The sequence below is a fragment of the Sylvia atricapilla genome, chromosome 4 (genome assembly GCF_009819655.1).
Source record: "Sylvia atricapilla isolate bSylAtr1 chromosome 4, bSylAtr1.pri, whole genome shotgun sequence".
Lineage (NCBI taxonomy): Eukaryota > Metazoa > Chordata > Aves > Passeriformes > Sylviidae > Sylvia > Sylvia atricapilla.
Window position 1 is genome coordinate 63,928,695 of NC_089143.1, and position 23,275 is coordinate 63,951,969.

The 23,275-nt window shown below is 37.0% G+C and overlaps 1 long non-coding RNA gene across 1 annotated transcript in view; it reads left to right on the top strand.

Annotated features, from left to right (window-relative positions):
• The first annotated feature begins 8,790 nt into the window (after positions 1–8,790).
• Positions 8,791–23,275, top strand: part of LOC136359978 (uncharacterized) — a 316,390-nt gene continuing 301,905 nt past the window's right edge. The window contains exon 1 of the long non-coding RNA XR_010743395.1: positions 8,791–9,152. This is a non-coding gene — a long non-coding RNA (uncharacterized lncRNA). The remainder of the gene's footprint in view (positions 9,153–23,275) is intronic.

Consider the following 23,275-nt stretch of genomic DNA (forward strand, 5'->3'; position numbering starts at 1 on the left):
TATCAAGAAAAAAAAATAAAAATTAGGATCTACTGCAAAAATTCTAAAGGAACACTTTTTTATTCATATTTATACTCCTCTTTTTATATTTACTAATAGGGATTGTATTTGTTTCATTAATAATGCTTTAAGAAGAATAATGATAGTAACATCTTTCAACTGAACTCTGATATTGCCACTTTTATCAATTATTTTTGCCTGCTGACTCATTCATTCTACATCACAAAAAGAAAGCATAGAAGGGTTGGGGTTGGAAAGGATCCTAAATATCATCTATTTCTAGCCCTATGCAATGGGCAGGGACTCCTTAAGATACTCCTCTTGGTGTTCTTGCTTGATCAAGGGGCGGAAAGTTGTGAATAGTTTATTGTTAAGCCTTTGTTAACGTTTTTCACCCACCACAGACATACTTTTTATAATGAGCTCCCAGGAAGGGCTGTGGCTCCTGCTGCAGCTCCTTCTCCTTCACTCTTCCATGCACATCTGTTTGCCACCTCACACCAACTGAGCAATTAAAGAATTAAATGGGCATGAGTACAGGACCATAGGAGGGCAGTATCCTCCTAACAGAGACAAAGTTTTTGAGACTGCCTCAAAAAACAGGGAGTCATGCAGGACTCAGCCTAATCAGATGGGTTTGTCTGCTGAAGGATTTTATTTGTGCTCTGCCCATGTGCTGTGGTTTAACCCCAGCCAGCAGCCAAGGCCCAAGCAGCTGCTCACCCACTCCCCCACCAGCAGGATCTGAGAGAGAATCAGAATGGTAAAAGTGAGAAAAGTTCAAGGTAAGGACAGTTAACAGGTGAAGTAAAAGTAACACACACAAGCAAAGAAAACAAGGAATTTTTTCACTACTTCCCATGGGCAGGCAGATGTTCAGACATCTCGAGGAGAGCAGGGCCCCACCACATGCAATACTTGGGAAGACAAATTTCCTGCCCCCTCCTCCTTCTTTCTCACATTTTATATACAGGGCATGATATCATAAGGTATGGAATATCCCTTTGGTCAGTTGGGGTCCCTTTAATTCTGTCAGAAAATGTGGGACAGAATAAATATTTTGAGATGTTTGGTCCTAAATTAGGAATGAAGGAAATGAAGGAGACTCTGAAATCCAAAGAAGTGTTTGATGATGATAAACTGCTAAAGAGATACCGCAAGGAAATTCCAGATTTGTAAAAGCAGCTGGAGGAAATATGTAATACTCAGAAAACTAAGGTGCTATTCAACATCTGAAAACAAAAAGTTGATAGTCAGTGTGGCTCAAGCAAGGGGCTTGCACCAAGGCAAATCCAGCTGAGCTGCCTTTGACAGTCCTACTAGTTGCACAGCTGAGCAAGGGTATTAATTTTTGAGTTAATTGGACAGCAACTAATGAAAAATTCGGAAGTATGAAGCAAATTCACCAATGTGATTTTGCCTTACAGGGGCAGAAGCTGATCATGACAAAATCAGACAACAATCTACTTTGGAAAGGACATCTGTATGGCCCCTGGATAGTCCCTATGCTCAGAGCACCATCATTTCAGCCTGAGTGAACATTACAGGGATGGACCATGCAGATACCAATCACAGGGCCATGTTTATCCAGGCTCTGAGGGAAGCTCTGGAAGCATGTCTGAGGAAGCAGATGGAGGAACTGTTCACCTTTGCCTCACTTTATATTGTCCATGCATGTGGTGGCAGTTTCAGCTAGCATACTTGGCAATTATCAAATCATCTCAACTTGTATCCACAATCTTTAGGAATGGACTCATGCTGTGAGATCTATAGGATGACTGGCCCAAGAACCTTTTTATGATTACATTTCTTGAGCAATTAAAACTATCTTTTGAGATTGATATCTAAAAAACAATTACTGGAAACTCTTAGAGATAGGAGGTTTTTTTCTGCACACATTTTTCATATTAAGTTATTCATTAAAACAGCTGGGGCAAGCAGAAGAAAGTATAGGCACAAGCATGTGCAATTTAGCATATTGTTTTACTCAGTGTAAACACATGAGGGTTTTTTTTTGAGGCATTTACTCAGATGTAATTATTCTAATCTTGTACTAAGAAAGCATGTGTAGGAAGTGTTTTTTCAATCAACTGATCAAGAAAGATAATCCAAAGTGCTCTACATCCAATGTTGCAATTAATTCTCTTAATCTTTAGCTTTATTCATGTTAAAAGCACTTAGTAATTCTGTGAACTACACCTCATCCTCCTGTAGGTATTTTTTTGTATATCACTCCTGCAACATAATAAAGCAATGGTTCAGTTCTGTGTAATACTGAAAATGATATGAACACAGTTAATAGTTTCTTTTCATTTAAATAAGCTGTATTGACCAAGATGCTGGCTTTCAGCAGGCAGTACACCTACAAAAGCCTGTTGCCATGACTAAATTGTGAAATAAAGAATAATACAACACGACAGACCAGCATTTGGAACAATCTTTTAAAAACATATGCAGTAAAAGTCAAAACATGCCTAGAGCAAAATTTTGCCACAATGTTTTTTAATTAGAAAAGCAAGGTCTTATATGTGATTTGGGTATATATGCCATGTGTCTTTCAATATGTCACAGCAGACAGAACATTTTATAACCAATGTTCATGCCCCTGTGTACACTAATAGAGAATGATAAATGTGTTTAATCAAACTGATCAACTTCTATGACACCATTAACATTATAAGATGTGTGTGTAAATGGATACATATGCAGATATGTTCCTTTGAGGGTGTCAATTTATGTTTTCAGATGCTGCATATACAGCCGAATGTTAGCCTCCTTTTCAAACATTAAATTTCATTTGGAACAAGTATACCACTCTGTTTTAAATTGTTGACCTTAAATAGCTGATCATTAAAGTGTCAGCCATTTGTCTGAAAATACTAAAATGGATTCTGGATGGTTTCCAGAATCCCAAAGAATTATGTGACAATGTAAAAATGGATTATGTATTTTTTTCAATGATGAGTCCAGCCTGACAATTTCATTATTTCTCTTCTTGCTGTGTACCCAGGACATACATTATGCTTTGGAAACCTAAAGGTCAGCCTTAGGTGGTGCCAATTACACAGAAATCTCACAGTGCTGTATCGGCCCATTTGTTCTGTTATTTCTGCTGGCAATGTTGAAAATGAGTAACACTTAGTGCTCTGTCCAGTATTGAGTTTCTGATTCACTCTGACAGGATACCATTAGCAGTTATTCAGGCTTTGGCTGGATACTAAATTTTGTTATATTATCTTTTAAGGTAATACTGAATAATACTGAACAATTTTTGCTGGAGTATTACATGCGGCTCAATTTCATCTGATGTGAATGCAAGTCAACAATGTGCAATAAGCCTCAACAAGACAAAAAGCTCTTGTTCTGCTTTATTCTATAAGAATATTTAAACAGGAATAATCCATTAAAATAATAATTAACAGCTGCCTGCGTTATTAACTAATACAACTAACTATATAATTAGCATTATCTACACTAGTAGAGAAAGATACGTATTCTTTTGTTGATGGGGAAAGGAAGGCAAGGGTTTAAGCTCTCTTAAACCTTATATCCAGCTGAAAATGTTCAACAATCAGAAAAAAAAATTGTCGTGTAATCAACCTAGCAAAAACATTGTACTATACACAATGCTGTTGTCTCACATGGACTGCAAGTTATAATATCCTAAATATTGTATCATATCATAAAACAACTATTTCACAAAGTAAAATTACAAAGCAAGAACCTTAACCTCTACTCTGCCAGAAGGCTTTGCACTTACAGAAGAAAAAGGGGAAAAGAGTGGGAGACTCTAAAGAGGGAAAAAAAAAAAAAGAGAATGGTCTTTTAAATTGTTTTGCATTCTCCTACAGATAGATTGTAACAATACGAGCAGACTGTGAATACCTACATACATATTTAAATACAACAACTTTTAAAAGGCCCAATATGTCCCTAAGGATTGACATATTTTTAAAGAACTTAGAATTTTTATAGTTTAGAAGGGACAGTATCAAAAAAATAATAAGGAAAGTGTGTCACACACTGAGGCATACAGTATAAAAAATGCTTTGAAAATTTCATCAAGTCTGGTCCCCTAAGACCTAAAATAATTTTCTTGACAGCTTGTTCATTTTGGGCAGAAAAAAAAAAATATAGAAATTACCTGAAATTGCTGTTATTTACCAGTCATACAGAAATATCCAATTTTATAGAAATCAACATACATTTAAGCTCCATAAGCTTTAAGGACAACTTTTTGAGGAGTACCTGTCCATATAAACAACAACAAATAATATCATGCCTATCTGCAGTCTGAATGCATTACCTCAAAAAAATTGCTTTGTTTTAAACAAAGAGAACAAACAGTCCTTCTTTAGAAATGGGTTTAATGAAACAACTGGTACATCCCACAAATCTTTCTCATCTCATGAAAAGAAATGTATGATTTCTTTTCACTACACACCACCTTTGTAGTCCATTAAGTTGGGGCATATTTACTAATTCATATGCACACATAAATGTTTCCATCCTCCCAAATATACGGAGACTGTTGATCACCTCTTGGCACCAACAGGAAGAATCCAGTAATGCACTATCAGGTTACTAGTTATTAAAGCTTACACAAGGGTCAAAACCTCTCCACTACTACTTCATTACTTTTCAGCTCTTTTAATTCTAGCAAACCTGAAAAGGCAGGTTTACAGGGAACTACTCTTTCATCTCCCCCATTTTGTCCCAATAGCCAAATGCCACATAATTTTGACCTCCAAATAAGTGTAATTTTCAAGTGGAGTTAACAACAGGCAAGTGTATCTGAAGTGCCATAAAAAAAATGCTCTTTCATCAGGTTGTTTACTTCACTACAGGTTAACAGGACTAATTTGTGAAAAACAGTTGGCAAGAAATTCTGTAAGCAAGAGTTAACTTTACAGACTTGTGATTAGAGGAGATGTGCGAACAAGGTGCAGAAAAGCCAGCTAGAGGCCCAAAACCTTGCAGTCATACTGATGAAATTAAAGCTTTTTTACAAGAAGTGCTTAGTTAAGCTGGCACTTGGCAAAGAATAACAAACAAACCTGATAAGTGGTGTGCAGAGAGAAAGCACATATTTCATTAACATTGTGCATGTGTGTACACCTGTACTGCCCCACACATGTGGGGTCCTCGTCAGTATATCAGGGTTTTTTCCCCCCATTAATTACAACTCAGCTTGTAAAAAGTGCTAATAACTCATAAGGAAGTATGCAACCACCACACCATAGCAGCTTTTATGTTTTAAGTAATGTTCTAATGCATTACACAAAGCCACAGCAAAACATTAGCTCACTGACACCAGCTTCTCCACATTCCCCCAGTCAAGTACAGACCCATTCTGAACCCACTGTATATTATTATGAAATTGTAAAGGTAAGATGTAGCTTACACAAAGGTGACAGCAAAACAATGTACTGTAAAACTGTGCCAGATCATTATTGATTTTTATCAGTTTTGCGTTGCTGGAAGCAAGGTAGTGTGTCAGTATCCAACCAGTAGGGAAAGAAATCTCTGCCATTCTTTAACACAATATTTTCTAGGGTATTTGGGGAAGCAAATGGAGTCAAAATACAACTAGGAGGGCAAGGAGGTGGAGGGCAAGAAAAAGCCCAACAATGTAATTACTTTCATTGAAATACGCACTAAAATCATGGCTTAGAAAACCCAATGGAAGAGACAGCACTGCTGACTCTTGATTCTTTGAAGACAAAGCCAAGCAGCAGCAAGAAAAACCTGTTAGAAGTGGAACAGGATTCCTAGATGAGGCACCACGGGCAAAGCCAAAACCTAATGCCCCCACACAGGTCACATCATCTATATATGCTGACGTCCAGGATCCAGCAAGACCTGGAAGAAGACCTTTACCTCTTTTTGGCAAAGGGAAGCTTATCTAAGTTTTTAATTCAGCAGAATTTTTTTTTTTCCTGAATCCTCATGGAAGCACAATAAAACTGTGCTTCTCTCAAACCAACTTCTCTTGGCTAGAAGAAGAGCGATGCAAATGTTTTCCTTAATTGAGAAAAATATATTTTATTACATGGCATGAAGATTTCTGCCTCAAGACTATTTTAAGAAGTAGTTTAATTTCTAGCTTGCTATAAAATCAAGATAATTTTTCTGTATGAAAATATGAAATTACTATAAGCACCAGAGACATCTGTACCTCCCTCATCCTATCCCCCCATCCCAGAGAACGCATTTCCACAGAATTTCTGTAATCAAGTGCACACATGTGGTACTGGTCTTCCTTATATTTGAATGTTTTCCTTCTTAACTATGTATTTGCTACTTAAATATGCTATTTAAGTTGCAAAAAAGGAAAGGGGAGGGTGGGGCGGTGCATTTAAGACCTTTCTTGGAGAACCTCCAAGTCAGTCTATATCAGAGGAAGATTATTTTAGCTACACTGATCAGATTGGAAATAGACATGGATTTCTCCAAAAATATTAATTTGACATGTTAAGCCTTGTCCAAAAAACAGGTATGAGAGACCTCATACATTTCATCATTTTTCTGATCTTTTAATCCATATTCATGCCAGCAGTCCCATTACAGAAAATGGGATCAGAGTTCTTAGGTGGGTAGAAAAAATATTAAAAACTGGTTTACTAGCTTGTACTAGGATTACTCACTCAAGAAATGAGTTCCATCATTATAATCATACCTAGTAACATTCCTCATGTGCTTGAAAATTTCTATGATCTAGCCTTGGACAACTGGATGAGAACTGGATGAGCTAGGGATTTCCATAATCTTGTCATAAAAATCTATGCATAAAAGATTAGGACATGATTTAGCTTTGATCAGTGAGGAGCTGCAGCCACTACCCCCTCCCAGCATCCTTCTAACAAATAAAATCATAATACCTTAAGACAGCTTTACCTCTTTCTCTTGTCAGATTGGCATTAAGATGGCTATCTTCATAATGCTGTGGAATAACTCTGGAAATAAAGATTAACTTTCTCTTTTCCTCTACAGATTTCTACCTTTCCAATTCACCAGAAGGACAGCACTAGTAGCTACAACTTTACCTTTTAGATGTGATATCAACAGTAAAGGAAACAATTTTATATCCCTTATTATTAAATGCATTCCAAGAAGTTAATTTCTGCTTAGAAAAAGTTTCTAGAAAAACATTACATCAAATATTTTGTCTCCCTCAATCCCCGAAATAGAAAATAAAGCAAGAAATATGTTGCTACCACAAAATCAGGTGATCTCTTTGGGTAAGCTCCTTTTTTTTTTTTTTTTTTTTTTTTTTTTTTTAATGCTTATAACATTTATGTTTGTAGCTTTCCCCTTGTAACTAACAAAATGGTACCAATATCAAGTAGTCATAGCTACTGATTGACACAGTTGCTTTTTTCTTCTCTTCATGAGACGCTTCACATTTTGACATTATAAACTAGTGCCCAAAAAGTTCTTCCTTTAGTTACTAACAAACTAAGTGCGAAAGGGATCAATAAATATTTAATAAATAGTAAATCTTGAGCAGTCAGTTTCAAATTTTGCTTGCAGAATGTTTAAGTTTTAATTTTATTTTTTTTTTCAAAAGCAGAAGTATTATAAAACACCTGAAGCAGAGACAGCACAAAACTCGATATCACTGCACTACAGAAGGACACGAGATAAAACCTCCCTACATTCTGGCCTACAATGTGCAATGTCTCCTTAAGCTTCCTCCACATCGGCTCCTGCTGTACAATTCCCCTGCTTTTTTCCATGTCATTCTTAACCATCTGCTTAGCCATGAGTTGACTTTCCTTAGTTGACAGAGGAGATACAACTGACACCAAAGAAGGGTTCCAGCACCTTGTTATCTGAAAGTCTCTCATACCTTTTCTCTGTAGCCTCCCATGGGCAGCTCCATGCAGCGCTGGTTCTTTCTCTCCTTCTTCCTTTTTCCTTCTGCAGTTCCAGCTGGCTCCTTCCTGTCCCCAGCCACCTATCCCTGTCTGTGCCTGTACAACATCTCACCCTGTCTGTCCCCAGCACGGCCACCTATCCCTGTCTGTGCCTGTACAACATCTCACCCTGTCTGTCCCCCACACAACCTCCTGTCCCACCCTCCTCACAGCACATCCAGCAGACCCCAGCTGACCCCAAGCAGCTCACTCACTCTCTATCACACCCACAGCTGGGAGGACAAGGCTGTTCCCACTCTTTGGTAATCAGCACAGCTGAAATGTGTTGGGGGCAAGATTGCCTTCAGCACCATCTCTGTCTGTCCTCCTACAACTAGCCATTTTCCAAGGTTATCAGAACCATCAATCACTCTAAAAAATTACAAAGGAAATTAGACAGCAAGAAAAAAAAAAATTTGAAAAAATCTGATCTTGGATGTCATTCCAGGATATGCAGGAATTGGCTGACACAAACTCAGAGCTGTTGGAAGTGCTTGGAGAGCACACAGAACATGTATGACCTATCAAATGATGAGGCAGGGCAAAGACACTGCTTGTGCTCACTCATGAAATAAAATATCTCTACTGATAGAAATACTGATCAGAAGGTAAAAAGAGTTCTAAAAATCCCCAGAAGATTACTAATTGATCAAAATGCATCAATCTAAACTACTTAATGTAGTTCTTAAATGCTGGTTTGGGTTTTTTCTGTTGAGTTCCCTCAATTGTTGTAGTCATTTGTTTTAGAAACAAAGAAATACTAAAACGTGTTAGGGATATGACTGAGAACTAGAGATCTCTCACATCCTGCATAAAATATTTAATTTTCTTACTAGATCAACTATCTTACTAGGTCATTCCTGCTAATAGTAAAAATATATCACATAGCATAGAAGATATTTAGGTCAAAGACTGAACCCACTACACTACCTTGATGCAAAAGCAGTGGTAAAACAGGATATGAAAGCAGGGAGGAAATCATTGCTGGTGAGAAGAATGTCTGAGAAACCCTACAGATACAGAAGAAAAATAAAGAAAAATAATTTAAACTTTTATATGGTAGGGCATCAACTGAAAAAGCATAACATACAGAGAAACATCAAAATTTGCCTTTTAAAATAGCAAGAATATCAAAACAGGAAGGGTGTGTGGGCAGAGAAGTAAAAAAAAAAAAAAAAAAAAAAAAAAAAAAAAAATATATATATATATATATATATATATATATAAGCTTTAGTGACTTTTGATGACATCTCACATCTGGATTCCCTAGAGTCAAAATAACTCTTGGTATACTTAGAGATTATAGATTAAATTGTAGACTTAGTATTTTAGTTTTTTTCTGTATGTCTCCATAACCTACAGAGCCCAGCAGGCATGTCTTCATTTGAAACTCAGTTATTTTCATAGTTTATGTACGAAGGTCCCAAAGAACAAAAGCAATGTGAACTAGCTTTTCTGTGCACTAGCCTGAAGGAAGTTTAAAAAAATAAAATAAAGCCTGAAGAGACGAGAGAGTCCTGAAGGGCCCCTTAAGCTGATCACATAACAGAAAATAAAATTATTGTTAACTTCTATTCTCTAGCACAAAAAGATGCACACAAAACAAGAGACTGCAAAACACTAACGTATTATGTACGTATAAATGTATTTTTTCCCAATGAAAGACTATTTCTGCAGCTTTTAGATCTGTTTTTGACTTTGGAAGCTCTCAGAGATAATTCACAAATGAGTTAAAGCTGGGTCTATAAATGCTGATATTTTATTTCAATAACCTGCTCCACACAAATAACACCACGCATGATATCACAGGAGTCAGCACAATATTGCTTTTGTAAGAATTTTATGGGATTGTTTTTAAATAAAAGTAAGATTTAAGTTCTGCCGTGAGAGCCAACATTCTCAGTAGATCTCCTTTTGCTTCAAATGGGGTGAGCTGAAAGTTTAGTAGTACTGTACTGAGGAGTGGCCTTGCTCCACACAAGGAAAGCAAGGCCACTGGGAAAGCCAAATGTTGGATGTCTCATCCTTGGTAATTGTTGGAACCCTGGGCACTGAGAATTTTAGACTTTCTGTGCTGACAGGCACTGACCCCCAAGAAAACACTGCATTTGACCTGAGGCCTTGGAGAAGGCTTTCAAAATTGAGTGATAGCACTGGGATTATGGGTGTGAAGTTGAATAGAAGTGTGTAATATCACATGTCAGAAAACTTAGAGCATAAGGGTTTAGAATATAGTAATATATGTATGTTGGAATCCTAGAAACTTAGAATTTGGGGTTTTAATGTTAGTGGTACACGTGGATCAGTATGGGGGATTTTGGGTGTTGTCTTTGTCCTTATTTTTTTTTCTTTGTGGGTTTGGGTGGTTTTCTCTAACTGGGTGAAAAACATCCACATTTTGAGCCTTTGGTGGTCATTGGGTCAAGGGTATGGATGGGAGTGTTACCTTGGATAATTATTTCTTGGATAACCTTGGTAAGAGTTACAAGCACACCATTTTACCTCGTTTTTCTAGCTTGCTAGTCAAGCTCATGGCTTGTGTGTCTGTAAATACTGTAAATAGATAAGACAATAAACATTCCAAGTCCTAACTTGAACTTGGTGTTTCCTGAGTATTATTCATCCTGACCTTGGCAGAGAAGAAAAGAAGCCAAAACCCTTACATATATAGAGCAAGATGGAGGTTTTAGGGCATTGGCTAGTCCTCTTATTTCAGTTTCTTCTTCATGGGTCCAGGTGGTATTTTTTAATGGGATAGAAAAGCCTGCATTGTGGGCCATGGTTGGTTATTGGGTTAAAAGTAAAAATAATTTAGGTGCCATTTCATAATTGGACAGTTTATCTTTAAAAGGCCCTGTAAAGAAAGAGATAGGGGCGATTTTTAACTTTGTTAGAACTCGCAGCTTGTGAAACTGTAACATAGATAAGAATTAATAAACATCTGAGTCCGAACACGAAATACCATCTTGAGCATTTAATCCTTACTCTAATAGAAAAAAAGGACAAAAAACAACAGGCAACCATTGGTTCACTTTATACCTTTCCAGGGATTGTGCCTCCAGCCCAGCCACAGCCTGATCTGTGCTGGGGGTGCACCACTGCTCTTGTCTGAGGATATGCTGTATGTCTTTCCACCAGAGATGGGATGAGAAAGGAAAAAAAAAGCCAGATCAATAATGCCAGCCATAGTTCAATGGTGCAAAAGTCTTAGTGCTTAGATGCCATTTTGAGTATTTTCTGTTCCTGTAAGAGATGCAACTTCTATATGTTGTCTCGCCTGACAGTTATGGGAATTTATTAATCGCCAGCCAAACAACCCATTTCATTTTCCTTTCTTTGGTTACCATACCCACAGCCAGACAAGAGACAGAAGTTTCTCTGGCCGGCTTTTCTGGCGATCAATCTCTGCTGTTATTGTAGCCTCCTTGGTTGTAATGCTCAGCAGGGAGCATGTGTTCCTACATGCTCTCTGAAATATTAATACACAAAATTGTACTGAGGTTTCTGATAGCAGCAGATTGGTTTCTCTGAGGTTTTCTGATTAGAGGTGCATTGGTGATTCCGAGAAGCCAGTGGCGCCAAAATGGGTTAAACCTAATAAGGTTTTGAAAGCTGATAGCATAATTTAAGAGGGCTCAGAGTCACAAAGCTACAGACCTAGCTGACCCCAGCAAATTACAGTGTTTGTTAATGTTCTGTTACAGACATCTTCTAGTCAACCAAAAGCAGATATATTAAGTGAAAAATTGACTTGTTGCTCACAAAGATAGGCTATCCTTTCTTCCTTTTTTGTGCCAGCTGGTTGACTAAAATGTAAAGGGAGGGGCATCATGGCATCCTTTTTTTTACCAGAGCTCTTGGGAATGCTGTCTTCAAAAACATTAACTTCAACTTCCAAATAAAGAAACATAATTGCCTTAAAATCTTTATCATCATAATCTTGTATGTTATGTGCCCCTTGGGAAATCTAAAAACAATTTAAGGAATGGAAGACATGGGAAAAAAAAATCCTTTTACTTTGAGCATGATGATTATAATCGTATAAGCTTTAGAATCAGTGCAACTGGAATATAGAGTGATTAAAAAAAGCACTAAAATTTATATTATGCTTTCAGAATCAGTGTTAATTAAATGAAGTGTTGGCCAACTCACAGTGTTTTAAACTGAATCTTCTTACTAAATGTTTAATGACAATAAGTTGGCTTAGGAATATTTATTGCAGTCTTTCAAGGAGGGTTTTATTGAAATTCTGTTTCCAACCAGGGCAAGCTGACAGCTTTAAGAACCCAGTAACTGAACAGGGAAAAGGGATTTTCATCGTTACTAAGTCTAAATTAATGCAAACAATGAACAGAGGTAACAGTCTCATGACTCCTCTTATAATCTTGTTATGTTCTGAAGGAGGTGTCTGAATTCCCATGCCTCCCATATTCAGTAATGAAAATACTCTCCCAGGCATAGACCAGCATGAACAGCAGTCAGCAGATGAAAAGGCCCAGCAAAATAGGAATAAAGGTGCAAGATGTCAATGGTGCACACCTCTGGTTATGTGTTAGCTGACATTCTTGAGACAGAAACTATAAGGCCTCTGCTCAGACTATTGCATCAGCCACACCATTTATTCACCAAGACTGTTTGCTGCAGTTCAATTTATAACTTTTATTACAAAACAATAGTCTGAGTTCAGGCAAGGCCAAACACTCCGTTTGGGCAGCTTTTTCAAGCCCAGAACCTTGCAGTCCTGACAGAACTCTCTGAGGTAGCTAATCCCTCACAGCAGAGGCAATATTTTGAGGGACAAAAGTGGGTATGGGCTAAAGCCATTTGCATTCTCCAGGTGTGCTGCCTCTGCTCTCCCTCCCTCCCATTCTGTTACATGGACTGATTGGACTGTCCCAATGGTAGAGAGAATCCAGAGTTCACAGGGAAGCAGGGGATGTTCAAAACTGTCTTGGGAAATGTGGGGAGCCAGGGGCCACCTGGCAGAGGCAGGGCCTACAATGAGTTTAAAACATGCACTGCTCCTGTGTGATGTGATAATCTCTCAATATGTATTCCCTCAATGTGTTGCTCCAGAGGCAATTGGCTCAGATGTAAAACTCCATTTGTGACATGTCCCTTTTAGGAAATGAGAATTTAAGTACAATAAGCAACATGAATCACCTGTGATGATCACAGACAGAATTTGCATGTAAATTGGGATTAAAATCTGGGAGTTTCTGACTGTCAGTGTTGCCTCTGCAAAGAGCCCACCTGCTTTAAGAGAAGGGAAAATGCTCTGTTGCATTCGCATTTTGCAAAAATAGGATACTTGGTGACATTTTTTTATACCCATTCACTTTAAAGTTTGAGCCCTCACCTGATTTCAGTGCATTCATCTTCCATGCCAGTGACTACACTGTCACTGCTGTGACCACAGTGTCACAGTTCTTTTAATGGTCAAAATATTTTTTCTCAGCTAATGCATCTGGGGATATCATAAAGATGCCATGCTTAGCCTCAGTGGGGAAGCTTACAGCTCAGCTCTTAATGGCCTCTCACTCCAAGGTAAATTTTAGGAGAAGGCACCTTGGTCCACAAGTACCTACAAACACTCTCACAGTCCTCAAAGAGAGACCTGGGAAGTCAATTATATTTCATGTTGTTACTCGTTGGTATAAAAGTTAAAAAAGAAAGAAAAGTTTAAATTAATCCATAATTTATCTCATCCGTTTATGGGGAAGGATCTGTGTTATCTGTGTTTAGAGAAATTGCTAATACAAAACAAAACAAAACAAAAACAACAACAAAAAAAACCACCAAAAGATAAAAGCATTCAAAAAGAATCACAAACAAAATAAACCCAAACAATACCCCACCCCACCAAATAAACCAAAAAATCCAACCAACAAACCAAACAAATACCCTCATGCTACAACTGAAGACTGAGCACTGCCAATTGTCATTATGTAAAGATTTACAGGAAAAAAAAAACAAAAAAAAACAAACAAAAAAAACCAACAACCAACACCACAAACCCAAACACAATTACATAGAAAGCCTTTGAATCACAATGCTGTTATTAAACAATTCTAATTTTCATATAATGGCAAGTTTCAGTAGTAGGTCCACTTCTGAGATTGTAAAAACAGCGGGATAATGCCACAGTGAAAGATGAGATAGATGTGTTGACACACTATTCAATGACTGAATTCTCACTCCTCCAGGTTGCAAATTGTTGACTGAGCAGTGAGAGTAAAACCCTAATTATCTTCTTGAAGCCTTAACTTGGCACAGTATTCTTCCTTCATTTTTTTAAGTTTTTCCCTCCTCTCATAATACAGATGGAAAAATTAAGACTGTCCTGTTGATGATGGCAGCTCAGAAATTAGTACCACATTGAGACAATGCAATACATATCAGTGACTATCAAATGAAATATAAAACGCTAAATCAAGTTAAAGAGAAGTGTGCTTAAAGCTGTAAAAGCTTATTTTGTGTGAAATAAATTTAGAATATAATATATAAACCAGCAAGTTGTTGGGTTTTTTTCTATTCGTGCCTGAAAATATGCACTGTCAGTGTGTGACTATAGATTTTTACTCCCAATTCATAACCACAAGGGACCTTCTACTGTGAGCTAGAATAATGGCAATTTCAGTGATTAAAAAAACCTAACAACAACAACAACAAAAAGCCCAGCTAGTCTTGTTCCCAAGAATTTAGAGTATGATAAAAAAGGTCCCATGCTGTTCCTCTTAAGGCTTACTATAGGATTACATCAGGATTTTTCTTCTTTTTATCTTCATAAAAATCACAGGCTTAACAGGGAAATCACGAATCAAGGATAGCGAGAAAGATAATGTCAGTGAATTAATACTTCAAGGAGAGGATAACTGGTGCTGTAATCCTGAATTCCAGAGTGAATGCCTGAACACCACCTGTGTAATCTGCATGATTTAGACACAGCTTTCAGATGTAACTCCTGCCTCGTGATAAAGTTTTCATTTGAGAGAAGCGTAAGTTCAATAATTTAATGCATTTTTACATGAAATAGACATAATGTGAATAGATAAGGGCTGGGCATCAAGACAGCTTTCTCAGGTTATACAGCCCAGCTAATGCTGGTAATCTTTGCCTGACAGGTCTTGAATTCTTTTAAGTAAAGTGGAACAACTTCAGCAAAATAAAGGCGGGATAGCTCCCTTTGTTCTGCAGATCACCATAATTAGGGTTCTCTGGACAGTTGGGATAAACGGGATTAAGAGGTCTCAGGCAGAGGAATGATTTGAATCCAGCTCTGGGTGATGGTTTCAGCATTAAGATACTGCATGAAAAGCACTTCCACTCAGTGATGAGCTAACAGAAGAATAGTGGTTGTTGTTGTGGTCTGAGAACCCCTGGTAAACTGAGATTTTTTTTTAAACACTGACTAATTTATTTCTGCTAAAAAGTATAATTCTGCAAGGTCTGGCTGCAATGTTGAAAAGCCTACAGAAAGAAGAATCTTGCAGCTTTCTGCACACTTCACCACAATATGTATGTGTATCTAAATATGTATCTTTTAAAATATAAATTTAAACCACCTTCTCATGACTTTTGAAGCTGCCTATCTGCTGTGGAAAAAAAGGAAAAATTAGAGTAGGAACTGAACGTGTCCTTAGGCATCTTTCTAGGAGAATAGACACATCTTGTTTAAGGTGAATGGATAATGCATTTTATTTTCATAGGGGAATAAACAGAAAGAAAATAGATTTGTTGAGTTAAGTTTACCATTTTCTCCACAAACATAAAGACAGGAATGAATGTATTGACATTTCTTTGGGTTTCAAGATCTGTGAAGTTTTCATAAAGCATAGAAATTATTAGAAAATGTCTAGTAATAGCCTTTTCCATCATCCATTTTCTCTTCATTCTTTTATGTCAGAACTTTACAAAGAGCATGTCTGTTTCTTCTACTGCAATAAGAGCTCCTATCAAAAAATTATTGGCTTAGCCAAAGGAAAAAGAAATAATAAAAAAAGACGGGGAAATGCATATAGACCAATAAAAATCATGAAAATTTGCACATGCAGCTGGTGCTCCCTAAATGGGCTGCAAAGGAAACTAGACTGTGAATCTTAATGTCTAAGTATAAGCAGCTTTGGAAAGTTTCACTAAAGGGCATGCTTGTATTGCAAATAACAGTATAGATAAAAAAAAAAAAAAAAAAAAAAAAAAAAAAAAAAAAAAAAAAAAAAAAAAAAAGGGTTGGTTCCTGTTGCCAGAAAGAGCTGCAATGAACTGACTGGAATTTCACCTTGAGGTCACCTCTGGTCTCAGTTGTTTTCCTCAGTGTGTATACCATTCAATGACTACTGTGATGCTAGCAACATTATCCCATCAGTATTGCAAAATTCCCAGTGCAATCTTTGCTTCGTGTCTGAAAATGTGTGCATTCAATGACAGGAAAAAATATTTTAAAGCATATAAGATTTATACAGCACCCTCTAACTTAAAGGATTTCAGTAATTTTCAGGAACTACAGGCCTCTAGCAAAGTTAAAATATGGCATCACTTGGATGGGTTGCAACAGCTCAGGAGCGTGCAAAGCCCTTACTGACAGGTTGATCATATTATGGGGATAGTAGTAATGGCTTACTTGGATGAAATATTTTTTACAATTTTTTTACTAATTTTTCACTTCAGCACTACAAAGATGAACTAAAAGTTTCCCTCTCCATGCTAAAGAAACAACTTTATTATTTCTTCCCGTAAGAACTCCAAGTTGTTTATACAGTATTCAATTAATTTACCTTTGAAGGATGAATGTGACAGTCAGGTTTGTCCAAATGAGGATCCGGAGTTCCAGAAAGTCTGGAGATAAGACGTAGTATTCCGCTGTACAAATGCAATTCCACTGTATTAAATTAACCTCCCTCAATAGTCATACTAATGTAAGAACACTGTCAGTATCATTCCTAAAATCTTCCCCATCCAGTTCTTTTAAGCTAGCTGTTTAGTTCTCTGGTGACCCTTGGTTTTTCTCTTTTTATAGTCAGCTACAAACATGCCACCATCTTGAGTCCTGTGGAATAGTACCAAAACTGTAAGTGACCTGGCTCCGGGTGCTATGTCCTAATTAAAAATCAGCTGTAATAATAAAATTGTCCAATGCAGATCATCTTTAAGTTTGCATTATTCTACTGATATTATTGCTGCAGACAATAAATGAGTACTAAATAGTGAGATCTGTGAGTGAAAGGTCAGAAATTTGAAGTTAATGTGAGAACAGCACTATTAAATAGACATCAAGCAACAAAGCCCCCCTGAAAATAAGAGTAGTACTCAGGATATAAGGACTAAGTACCCTTTGGATATTACTATTTATTAAATTCATCATTAGAATTAAGGTCACATTTAACTGTTTGCTACATTAGGCTCATCTTTTGGTGTTTTAAGTGCTTCTTTGGCTGCTCCTCAGCTAAAATCAGAAAATTACCTTATTTCTTTATAAAGACCATTATAAGCAATTTTTGTTCTAGCATTTAGGTACAATGATACACAGCTTTAAAAGCACAGAATTAAACTACTTTAGTAGGATTACCTAGTTAGCCATGAAGCTAACTTTTTTAAAAACCCTCCACCATAGAATTGCATATGACAGGTGAAAAAGTGAAAATGCTTATACCTCTAAAGAAGATCAGTCATCCTCTACTGATTTGCAAAATGTATGGTTTGAAACATTCAAACTCCTCTTTTGCTGCAAACCAAAGCCAGTGTTATAACTAGACATGGTTCAATGAATTACATTTAATGCTGTTGTTGAGTTTTGCTAAGTTCCAAGTTGCCAAAACACACAGAAAAATTTGTACATAGGCTTGATCAGGAGCCAGTGAAATCACTGACAAAGATGCAAAAAAAATCTGCATGGATTGGTCTCAAATATTCAACTCATAGAAGCTGTGGATGATAAATACTTTCCAGTAGTGATGGGAGGTAAAATCATAGAATCATAGAAAAAGTTAGATTGGAAAACACCTTTAAGATCATTAAGTCTAACTGTAACATGAGGCACAATGACAATGTAGAATAGTTTGGAAAATTTAGGCTGGATGTCTGGAAAATATTCTTCCTAGGAGAGTGATAAAACTTCTCCCCTAAAAAAAACCTGTGGAGACCACATTATCCCAAAAGGCTGTGGGCTTCCTATCGATACCCCGCAGTTTATCAAGAGTGAGCTAAGCAATGCTACAGCTATCCCTTCACCTCTATCCTTCTCTCAAACAGGACAGAACATCCTAAGATTTCTGCTTTAGTGGACCTTATCCTTCCTGAGATTCTTAGATGTGTCCCTGCTTATCAAATAGCCAACTCTTTGGAGTGATACAGGATTGTAGAAGGAACTGATGTCACCAAACAATTACTGGTTCCAGCACAAGACAGAGAAGAGAAGGAAAAGAAATAATTCAAGCTACTGTTGCAGTGAGTGCAAGTCTAATACAGAATTTTCTTCTCTGTGCCTCCTTGCCTTGTTATTTCACAGAGCTGAAGCAAAGCAACCAGCCAGACTTGCTTTCTTTTCTGGATAATGACAGGATGGCTTTGAGCAGCACTAAGAGATATTGCCACTCTCAGAATCACACATTACTGATTTCCCAGCAGGTGATCAAGTGCATCCTCCTGAGGAACATTCACGCTCCACTTGTATGTTACAGAAGTTTTCACACATCTGAAAAAGAGTAAAATTAACTCTTGTTCAAGTTCAGAAGATAAACAAAAGCATTATTGACAAGCACTACTACTGTGTAGTGGTGACTGCAAAGTACAGTAGTAATTAATACACCAAGTTTTCTTTCCTACATTATACACTTTGAAAGCAAGTGAATGGGAGTGATAAGTTTAGCATTTCTAATGGGCTGTGTTGTTGAAGATAACTGAGTCACTGATGGGTGAGGCTGTGAAGTCACAGAGCAGTTGTATGCTAATGCATACGGCACCAAAAAGTAGCTCAATCACCAACTTCATAACGAGCCAAGGACTCTGAAGGCGAGAGTCAGACTGTAAGTAGATAGAAAAAGCACTCCAAGAACAACCTTAATCCTAAAACTCTCTCTGAAGTGTTGTTCAGCATTAGGGCTCTAGGCCTCTTCTCATAGGAGATGAATTTTAAAGTACAGAAATTTCTCTTGTTGCCAAGAAAATTGAAAACACAGTGTTGAAAAATCAGTAAGGCTGAATAAAGGAAATAAAAAGGAGTAGAATTGATCTGTTCACTAGTTATCAGAAAGCAAAAACTTTTTCTCACAGAGTTTATGTTCAGATAGTAAGAGCCTGCCAAAACTCTCAGATGAAGCATACAAATTGTGATATACAATTCTATGATACGCAATATAAATTCACCTATACTATTAATTTTGTTGCCAGATATTCACATCTCTCCCTGTTACATCTCAACAACTGACAATCCACAGAAGTGTTTTAAAAAGGGCCAGGTTGCAAACACTACTTAAATTGTATTTTAGATTTAACCTCAGTAGTTCAGATAGATGAAAAGTCTGACTCTCATGGCCAAAATAAAACAGGACAATATTTTAGCCCTTCATAGAAAGCACTAAACCATTTTACTAAAATCAATACTAGAATATACAGTACCAAGGTTTTGGTTTTATATCTCTTCCCTCCCCCATTCCCTTGAGAGAACTACACTGAATAGTTTACTATCTTGCTGTAGCACAATACTTTAATAGTAAATGATATGTCAAACTGATGTTTTCGAGCACGGTAATGCTGGGATTTTATATCAGACCACAGGTTTCAGAATAATCAATATATATTTATAATGACTTAATTACAGTGATGAGATATGTCTCTGCTTCCCTAAGGAAAAATGAAAAGAAGAGTATAGTTTCAATTATCTGTACCATAACCCAGCTAAATGCAGTTTTGCAAATTTTGCTATTAGCAAAACCCATTTTACCTCAGTGAAAGTAGATTTTTCAATAAGAGGCTCTGGAGATATCCAATGCATTACAAGAGGCTTAGGAACAGAACTTGTTGAAGGAACCCTCTCACCTGAGCAATGATCAAGGCTTTCACTAACTGCCATGTGGCTGAAACATTCACTTGGAATATCAGAAAAAAAGTCAGTTCAAGTCTTTGTGATATGCTGCTGCTGCTACAACCTGAACCTCATGCTTTGCTTTTAATTCATAGAATGCCTAAACCAAAGAGGTCCAACCTTAGACCTTTGTACCAATTGACCTTAGACCTGCAGTATTGATAGCCCTTCCAAATTTCTTAATGGTTGCTTTCTGAAGCTGAAAAGCAAAGTCATGCTTGAAAAATAGTAATTTTTTCCTTATTTTATTAATATGACAGTAAGAGGGACAACAATGTTAAATTTGCTGTCGTTTGCTCAGGCAATTGTAACTTTGAGATCCACAAATTTTGTGCCTGGAAACCTGAAATTTCTTAGCAAAGAAAGTGTTCATAGGAGATGTTTTGTGCAGATGCAGTTATCCATAACAAGTAGCTGCATTAATCTATTTAGAAATGAATGGAAAGGATGAGAGGAGGAAAAAAAAAAAAAAAAAGGGGTATTTTAATCTTCTTGGTGGTGGTAGTCCTGTGAGAAAGGATAAATCCCAAGATTTTTCACTGTTCCCACATGTAGCTTCTGGTTGCTTTCCAGTTCAGTGTTCTAAAGTTTAGCTTCTACTCAATGCAAATGAAAGGACCACAGAAAGTACCCTTTAAGACAGAAAGTAAACAAAAAAAATCATGATGCTTTGAAAAATCATGACACTTGAGCAATTAATCTACAATGAGTCTGATTGTAGACTGCAGCACTGGACACAGAGCTATCTCCTGCACAAGGCTGTCAGCCAGTCATTCTTCTCCACAGACACCACTTTCCTTGTGCAGACAGGAATGCACCCAAAACACAGTGGTAAAAACACTTCCTGCAGTGTGGGTGGATTGGGTTTTGTGGCAGGGGTTTGGTACAGGGAGGCCACAGGGGTGGTTTCTGTGGGGAGCTGCCAGGAGCCTCCCTTTGGTGTGATGGAGACAGCACCAGCCTGGCTCCAAGGCTGGCCAAGGCTGAGCCCATCATCAACAGTGGTGCTGCCTCCCAGATAATGAACATAAGAAGGGGAAACAAAACCTTTGTGGAGGGCTGCTCCCTGCTGGAGGGAGGGGTGAGGAGTCTTCTCCCTGAGGAGGAAAAGGAGTAGCAGAGACAATGTAAGGTGAACTGACCACAATCCCCATTCCCTGCTGCTGCTGAGGGGGGGAAAGAGGGAGAGAAACCAGGAGTAAAGTCAAGTCCGGGAACAAAGGAAGGCTAGAATCAAATGTCATTGCCAAATTGCTCATTTTTTAAAGGCAACATTTCTGTTTCCTAATAACACCAGTTTTTTTTTTTATTATTATTTATACCATATTGTTTTGCCAGAAACAGAGAATATATAAATCCTAGAAAAATATCCTCACATATATATCTCTTCACTTCTATCCAAAGGATAAAGTCTTATATAGATTTACATTAACATAATGTTAAGGATTTCACTAAAACATCAACACCAATAAAATGTAATAGTGAACTCAATGTTGTAAAACAAACATTTTACCTTGATGTGCAAATGTGACTGTCACATTAAAAAAATGTGGCTGTCTAAGATCTGAGAAAGAAGGAGGCCCAAAACTAGACTGTCTCTGAAAGTGATCTGTAAGCAACTGTATCATAATGTTTTTTCTCTCTTTTTTATAAAAAAAAAAAACAAAACAAAAAAAAACTTACGTTCTGCCACTTATGTTAAAGCCACCCTAAAGTTTGAAAGAGAAAGGTGTATTTTATCCACTGTCTTCTTATTATTTTCAACTTACAAATCTTTCATTATTTCAACTAGACCACCAGGCTAAAAGAAGGACCAAAGGGCGTCTACTAAATTGAAGAAGAAATAAAACTGGCCTTCTAGAGAGTGTTTTAGATGACTTTTGAAAGCAGTATCCAACCTGCTTTAAAGCATGTCGCCTCTTTCTTGTCCTGTTCTCTTTCCACTTACATAACTGTCATGAAAAAACTATTTTATAAAATTGATGGAAAGAGATTTCCACCACATTTTTAAGGACCAGTCTTCTTGGAAAAACTGAAATAAGTTCAGTCTTCTTTCCTCTTAAAAAAAAAAAAAAAAAAAAAAAAAAAAAAAGGCAAGCAGAGAATTAATAAAAACATTATGTAATACTGTTTGCACTTTTTTTTTTTCCTGATGTCTACATTGAATTCTGATCAACCACTGTTTAAGTGTATGAACATGTCATGCTTTAATGCTTCTCTGTATTATGCAGTGAAGTATTCAACCAAAGACCTTCTTGCTCTCATATTTGTAAGAGCTTATTATCACTTCTCTGTTCAGGGTGCTGAAAATTCTGGAAAAGGAGATAAATACCTGTAATGCCAGCCTGAAGTCTTGAAAACTCAGGTCATTCTCTAGTTTGCTGGAAACCTGTTGTGCTTTTGTTTTATTTTTTATTTGGAAGAGAAAAAGGAAAAAAAACGAGAACCTGAATCTAAGCTTGTCTGATACTTGATAGACTTAAGTTTCAGAAATGTAGTAGGAAAAAAATGTATGGTAGGTATACTGTAATATACAGATTTGAAATGTGTGGTTTAGAATTAGGTGGTTTTTTTTTTTTTTTTTTTTTTTTTTTTTTTTTTTTTTTTTTTCTCTGAGGATTTTTTTCATTCCTCTATTTAGGATAAAGTATGTTATTGAAAAGAAGAGAATTTTTTTGTCTAATGGTTACAGTGCTAGTTTGAAACTTAGAAATCTCAGATAAATCCATGTTTTGCTGTAGACTTACTGTATCACCTTGGAGAAGTCCTTTTGTCTGTGTCTTTAAAATGAAAATAATAATGGTATTTCTCTATGAGTGGGGTGTTGTAAGGGGTGCAGTTTTCATGGGGATGAAAGCTACATTAGTGTCCAAAGCACTTTTGTAATCTTAGGTTAATTTTAATCAGGAAAGGCCTTTTGGATTTATAATGGAAAGAGAGAGTGACTTTTTATGGCTGAATTTATCAGCCTTGGATGGGGGCAGCACAAGTCCAGCTAGTATTGTTGCACCTGAGAAATGAAAGGAGAAATGGGATTCAGGGAAGACCCAGAATGGGACATACATATTGGCATATAATGGAAACCAGTAATGCAATAAATACTGCTGTCACACACAGAGCATTGGAGCAAACATATGCAGCTTCACTATTATGGAACTTTATCACAACATTCTTTACTCATGTTAATGCATTTTGCATGCAGTGAAATTATATTTTTCCATGTTCTCTAAAGTATTATTCCAATACTCAGTGTTGAATCATGCATATCCCTTCCTGA